This window comes from Notolabrus celidotus, chromosome 4 (assembly GCF_009762535.1).
Source record: "Notolabrus celidotus isolate fNotCel1 chromosome 4, fNotCel1.pri, whole genome shotgun sequence".
NCBI classification, from domain to species: Eukaryota; Metazoa; Chordata; class Actinopteri; order Labriformes; family Labridae; genus Notolabrus; species Notolabrus celidotus.
Window position 1 is genome coordinate 30,841,384 of NC_048275.1, and position 7,447 is coordinate 30,848,830.

General features: G+C 39.1%; 1 long non-coding RNA gene across 1 annotated transcript; it reads left to right on the forward strand.

Moving 5' to 3' along the window:
* Positions 1–545: 545 nt before the first annotated feature.
* On the forward strand, positions 546–1,967 carry LOC117811924. Its single transcript, XR_004631086.1, has 4 exons — positions 546–637; positions 820–909; positions 1,339–1,451; positions 1,524–1,967. It is a non-coding gene; the product is annotated as an uncharacterized LOC117811924 (long non-coding RNA).
* The last annotated feature ends 5,480 nt before the right edge of the window (positions 1,968–7,447 follow it).

The window sequence follows — 7,447 nt, forward strand, 5'->3', positions numbered from 1 at the left end:
TCTAACCTCAAACAACTGCTCTGGGTGTATTTATAAAAACGAAGTTCATAAAAACGCTGTTCCAGTTGATCTGACCTGGCTGTGGCTTAGGGGGTTGAGTGGGTTGTCTGCTAATTGTAAGATTGGCTAGTCTTCCCAGGTTTGAAAGCTTTGGATAGGAGACTTATTCCCAAATGATACTGTGTGTGATTATTTTACCTTGAAAGCTTCACAAGTGTTTGAAAAAGGTTGATGAAATGACTATACTCACTGTAGACTAGAGTAGGGACTGAGCAGAGGACTGAGGACTAATGATGCTATATTAGTGCAGCATATTTCTATTGAGAATAACTCATTGACTGCTGACTGCAATGATTGGAGACAAAGTTGCTTTGGCCACAAATCTTGTGTTCACACATTTTTCTCACATTTCATGATCCTTTTACTTTGTTCGATTTCATGTTGAAAACTTAGTAACTTCTACTTTTTTAATGTTTAAAACAGATAGTCCCCTCTGTCTACTGAAATTCTTTTCTGAAAGTAGCTGTGAATATGCTCCAATTATTGTATTTAACCTGCACTGCAGGTGAACTTGAAGAAGAAGATGATTACGTGAATACAGCTGTTTACATTGTGAACAAAAAGCCACCCACTTCAGGTACGTTATGAATGCAATTCATCCTTCTAATATAATTTAACATAATGGAAATCAGTTTGTCTTTCATATATCTAACAATCATGATGTAAATGTGACCAAATACTTATAGGTCATGTGAAGTCAAAGACTGTTTTCTTTGATATTTGTACCAAAATATTAGTTCAATTTTTAATGTCTCTCAGATAAGAAGATTCTCTCCATCATTCAGCGCTTTTCACCAGTAGCAGTGTGTTGGGGGGTATTGTTGCTTATCATGGCTCTCCGTATTTACTGTGAGTATAAGCCAAATATTCACTTCATGTGATCGGTAGGCAAAACATTTGAAAACATCCAGTGTAACATTACCTCTTGAAACTGTTAGATAGACACAATATAAATCGCTTAGGGGAAATTCAGGTATATCCCATATCTCAAACACATATGTTAATTGTGTATGTTTGATTTTTCATTGTAAACAGAGACTCCAGTCTCTAGTAAAGTGTATCTGTTTAACACCTTCTTTTCACAACTATTTCATAAATGTGCTAAAACACACAGAGCTATAAACGTATCTCTGGTTTTACTTTGGCCGCCTGTAACCTTTCAGAGTAAGAGGTTTGAGTTCAGCTTCTGTGAAACACATAGCTGTTTAAAAAAACAACATCTTTCTGTAAAAAGTTCACATTTTTAGAGAACAACTGATCTCTGTTTGTGATTTTCAGGGGTTCATCTTCAATAGCACCTCAGCCAGTTTGGGAGACACCTCCTTCTGGATTGGCCTCAGAGTTGAAGAGGGCAGCTGGACATGGGTCAGTGGAGGTCGTCTGAATGAACAGTAAGTAATTTTCCCAAACAAAGAATGATCAATATTGTCAGTAGTGACCTAACCAACATTTACTTCTCTCAGCTACTGGATATATGGACCTGCTGACGACCACCACTGTGTGATTTCTGTCACAGACACTGAAGGATGGGAGGCTGTGAGCTGTGACGTTAAAAATGGATGGGTCTGTGAGATGAGTGCTTCCTCTCTCTAAGTAGGCAAATGCAGCCAAAACATTTAAGAAAAAAAAATACTTGATAGACTGAACTGCTTATATGTTACAAATAACAATGCTCCCACTGAGAAAAAAATCTAATTTTATGATCACTTGTGCAACATGGGATATCCTGCACAACCAAATTAATGCTGATCCGCATTCTTTATGTCGCCAGACTCTCAAAGCCGAAATAACAAGCCATGAAAGCAACGGTCAAATGCTTATTTGTTTGTGTGGAGTTTGTATCAATACACTTTGTTGATTTTTTGCTGCAGAAACTGATTTTATTGAACATTTTATATTGTACAATATTGCTGTCTTTGTATTCATGGCTTCCTTTTTCTTGCTTAATAAAAATGAATATAAATGAAAATGCAATGTGGTGTTTGACATCAGATTTCATTCAGTTTTGACTTTTCCATGTGGGTTAAGATGAAAGGTGTATCTGTAGCTTTAAAACAGATATAAGGATTTTATCTCATAAAACAGATAGATACAGGTGTGCAAGTTCACACCTAAAATGAACTAGCTCATGTTCATAGTTCATTTTTTATTTAATTATGAACTAAGTTCATGGTCCAAAAAGTGAACTAGCTCACTTCATTTATTAGCTGCATCTACTGTATATTCTCTCCCAGTAGATCCTCCTATACTTCAGTATCCAGGCCTTAATCACTGACATTTACTAAACTACATGAATGACTTTATTTCATCTATAGAATTATAGAAAGATATTAAGTGTAAAAGCCAAGAAAATCTGCAGCTATTAATACTTAGAAACACACAGCTAACTGTCAGCTGAATATCTGGCTAAAGGATTCGACTTTAACGCCACAATACATGGGGAAAATCCCATAAAATAGAAAGAAAGTCCCGGAGGTGGAGTGCAATGTCAGACTCAGTAAGAAGTAAGAAAGAATGAACAAACAAAAACAGAAATTGTGTAACATCCATTTTGTTATTCTTTACTCCCAATTAAGCCACCGTCTACCCCAGGAAAACCAGAGAACAGCCTGCAGCTGACTCGCCAAAACAAGACTAAGTTGTAATGCGAATAAGTATTTCACAACATTCTAAAAATAGTTTACAGTAAGATAGTGAGAATATCTGATGACTGTAGCCATGTGTTTGCAGTTTTGTTTTGAGTCTCTTCTGCGTGTTTTGAGTCAGACACAGAAACAGATACAGCGTATACACACTCACACACTCGGTCATGCCGGCTGAGTCAAGCAGGCCTCAGCTGCATTCCTGTATAGAGGTTTGTGTTGATATGTGCGTCGCAGCGCCGCGCGGCTGTCTGGGCTCCCAGCCTGTGAATCCAAACACGGAGAGGTCAGGACCTCGCAGCATTTGTTTAATGCCGAGATAGGTGTCACCGCGGCAGGGTTACAGCGAGGCAGCACCAGGCATAACTGGCTCCGGAATGACAACAAACACAGCCGGAGTGTTGTTCCGGCTAATTTGCTGGTGTTTTCCCAAATCCAGGGCTTAGTTGATAACACAAGACGTTTAACTCGATCAGTGTTCCGTTTTTTTATCTGTTTTATTTTTCACATAACATGTTTTTGTTGCAGAACTTAACCTAGTCCAGCCGGGCCCGGTCGGGCCCTGGTTCTGTTTTAACAGCTTCCTTTTATCGGCTTTAAATTGTTATGATTGGCTGTCATAACTCAGCAGCCTCTGAATTAGATAACAGATAACAATGACCCAACATGAAAACAAAGAAGGACATGAACTGAAAACCACCCAAGCAATGAATCTTTCAGCTTTAATGGAAATTTTATGCCAATGGGATATTTTCTATCTTGTGCTCTCTGACCTGTGTTACCTTAAAATATGTGAGGAAGTTACAGATAACATAGAATAATAGTAATATACAACTTAAAGAGGGAAAAAAGCCATGAGTAAGGAGTCTTAATAAGACTAAACTATTGGAAAGACTTAGTTTAGAAGATATAAGACACTTTTTTTTTTAAAATATTGACCTCTATAGAAACATTTTAACTACTCTGGACTGAATAAATGCAGCATGATCATTTCATCACTGTTAAATACTTTGTCTTAACAACTTATTTTATGCCTATTTATCTCATACTGTTCATTTAATTCAGCCTTATATTGGCAGTTCAAAAAGGAAACAAAAAACCTTGTTCTAGAAAAGTGACAATCTGTCTCTTTCTGACCAATAGAGAGATGCTTGTGTCATTTTATGATTTACAATGAATATCAATGCTAAAGGATGTCTATGCTGCAGGAATGTATGTGTTTAATGTGGGAGGGAAGATCTAATGGTCTTAGGCTGGGCATATACTGTCTGAATCGAAGACAAATTGAATTGAGGCTGAATTGATTCTGACCAAACCTTTGAGTTGCACGATTTTAAGACTAATCACGCGGTATTTGTTATACTGTGTGTGGGGGCACATGGGCAAATCATGGTCCGATCAGCTGCTTCCCAGTAGTATGACAAACTTTTGGCATGTTACCCGGGACTTCCACCAGATCCGCTGCTGTCCGGCTCCGTGCTCGAATTAGTCAACACCCAACGGATGCGTTTTCAGAATGCAGCATGTAACAGGACCACCGGACAGCTGGTTCTCCCACAGTAATTACTACATTAATGAATATCCTCCTTCTCTCCTCATCCATGTTGTCTTTATTAGCATCTGAAAACCTGTTGACTCCAGGTCTGGCTCCGCTCATCATGACGGTTTGCTGTCGTAGTTAAGTGAAAAACGATCTGGCAATAATACGGACTCTTTTATTCTGAAAATTAACCAGATGTTTTAATTTTGTTTTGGTGCCTGACTTTCTGTCCCATTTGATCTGCTCTGTCTGTTGAGATTGATGTGTCGTGCTCCAACATCCAACAAAAATAGAAGTCTTGTGTATCTGATCCGGACGGCTCAGATGTGCCAGAACAGAGAAGCAGCCGGAACACACAATTTATATTTGTATGTGGCTTCTAGATTTTCAGCTTTTGTTGTCATGTCAGAAAAGTGACGATTGATCTTGGAAGCAGTGAACGGCCGCTAATACACCTGGAGGATCTGAGGGGTATCGAGAGCTGCCGAGACTTACTGAGTGCTGTGTTTTACGAAGGCATTTATCATGGCTTATCCAGCTAGCAATGCTTCTAGCAATTCAGATTCGTTAGCTGTGCTGATGTAGCCAGCTGCTGTGAACACACCAAATAGTTTTAAATATAGGCTAAAACTAAAAACTAAAACTCTTCTGATAGTCCTAAATTATTGAGAAAATGTTAGGAGTGCATGTGGGAAAAGGGCTACAGCAGCCATGCCCCTCCTGTCTCTAAATTGGCCTTCTTGGTTCTGCTGTTCTTTAATGTCTCTAGATTGAAAGTGAAGTCCAATTTTCAACATCCCATCTAATGATATCATGTCACAGCAGGTGCAGGTTCTTTCACTCTGACAGCTGATGCGGAACACCTGCAGAGACAATAGTGAAAGGATGCGTTGGCAAACAGAAAGCATACTTAAAAATTTTCCCCGCTGCAGGAGTTGAATGAAGCCTCAAAAGTGACCTAAAAAAACGTGAATTCTTAGTGATATGTTTGAAAACAGATGTGACCCGTTCTGAACCTGCGGCCTGTCTGAACAAAGCTTACATGAACGCTTCACTGTATCTGTCTGTCCCTGTTGTCAAAGCAGGGCAGGCTGTCTGTGTGTCTTTGTGTCAGTGTTGTTGCTGTGCGCAGTGACCTGGGGTTACACTCTCTCTGTTCCCGTTAGGGTAAATATCCCTCTATTAGCAACAAGTGGTCTGAAAGCTCTGATCCCCTCAGAGCTGCTGGAAGCTGGAAGCTTTTAGAGAGAGAGAGAGAGAGAGAGAGAGAGAGAGAGAGAGAGAGAGAGAGAGAGAGAGAGAGAGAGAGAGAGATCAGTTTAACATTTACAGTGCTGGGTTGAGAACAGAGGCACAGAGGTCACATATGCTACAGGTCAGTGCGTTGTTATAATGCAGCTAATGCTTACAGAGCATTCAGAGCAGAACTCAAGAGACACATCTACACCCTTATCTTTGATATGACACCAGCTGCTAAAGGCGTAATGGTTTACTTTACTCTCATTTTGATACAATTGACGTAATGGGGAGATGTAGAATAAACTGTAAATTTGCTCTGATCCTCTATCACCTGATATATTAGTTATTGGAGTCATTCTGTTGAACGCTTTTGACTATGAAATCCCACTTTCTTTTGTTAGAATTAACTTAGATTAAAGACAAAATTATGCAATTTCTCATTTTCCATAAGAAAAAAACACTTCTAATGTAAGGAAATATGTGAAAAGTACAAAAATGAGTCACGGACCAAGCGGCAACCTCCGGTCTTAAAATATGAGTCCAATGCAGAAGTGCTAAATAACTGCAGTTCATTGATTTTCCGCTTGAGGCTGGCTGCAGAAACACCTAAAACCACATACACACCCATTCAAAAAAGATTATCTTTACAGCAGAAATAGACATGTTTACAGCCTGGTTCAAAAAACAGTTTAGGTCTGAATAGCTCATTTCTCTATCGACACACACTGTACAGGGGGTGAATTTTTTATACAACTCAGTATTTTTGAAGATATTAAACTTAAGTTTTGCTTAAATAAGGGCACAGCGGACTTGATTGACAGGCAGGCACCCTGTAGCAGTTAACGAAAAGGCTAAAAGCCTGCCTCTTTTCCTCACACTAGCTAGGAAGGAGTTTGGTTGTGTTCAGCATTTCCAATATGGCACCCTCCAACGATTGGCTTCAAAACAGTGCTCAGGAACAGATAGGTGAAGTCACAGATACTATGTCCATTTACTAAACAGTCAATGTCACAGACATGTTGAGGCAGCACATAAATGTAAAAAAGAAATTAAATAAAAACTGGTCAGACTTTCACAATTAAACTAAATGCAAAAAGTTATAAACAACAGCGAGGCTTAAACAAAGTCAATAAGAGAAATTAATCTGAGTTATGTATTAAGAGTGCTTTATGCTCCTGTTTCTGCCTGTTTGAAAACACAATCTGTTGGTGCTGAGGAGAAAGTGACGCACAGAACCCAGGAGAACAAAAAGATTCTGTAAGATTTAAAGAACGACTTTTACGTCACTGTTTCATCCAAAGGTTTTTGATCGACTGGATCATTTCATTGAAACATCTTCATTTTGCTTTAGGGGTCTCTCTTTCACTCACTCACTGTCTCTCTCTCTTACACACACACATTTTGTCCCCTAGTAGCAAAGCAGGAATAGGCAAGCCATTTGTCTGTATGTGTGTCTCTGTGTGTTTTTCTTTGACCCTGCCTTGTGTTTCCTGTCAAACGGCATAATTTATGGTTGGACCTCCCTTTCTCTTGCCATTCTCTTCTCTGCTAGCTAAAGCTGAGCTAACATGAAACTCAGTTCAGACAAAACTGAGTCCAAATACTCTTTTAGTAAAACAACTTAATCCTTAACATGCTATGTAAATAGGTTTCTACAACATGCTCTAATAATGTACTAAGTTTATTCCTTTCCCTTGACAAGAGAACGTTTGAGTGTTAATATGGCGTGAAATAGCTGACAAAATTATCGCGTGAACAAACGAGATCCTCGCATGAGGAGAAGTGGAACCGGCACGTAAATCATAGAGACCATGCAGAAACATCACTTACACATTGCTCACATGCAACATTTCTCTGCTCAAGAGAGCAAATAGATGAGAGAAAAAATAAATTTAGAGCACTTACAGATTTAATCTGCACGCACAGCTGTTTCCCCTGCACGCTGTGCCCCCCCTGCTCGTAAGTA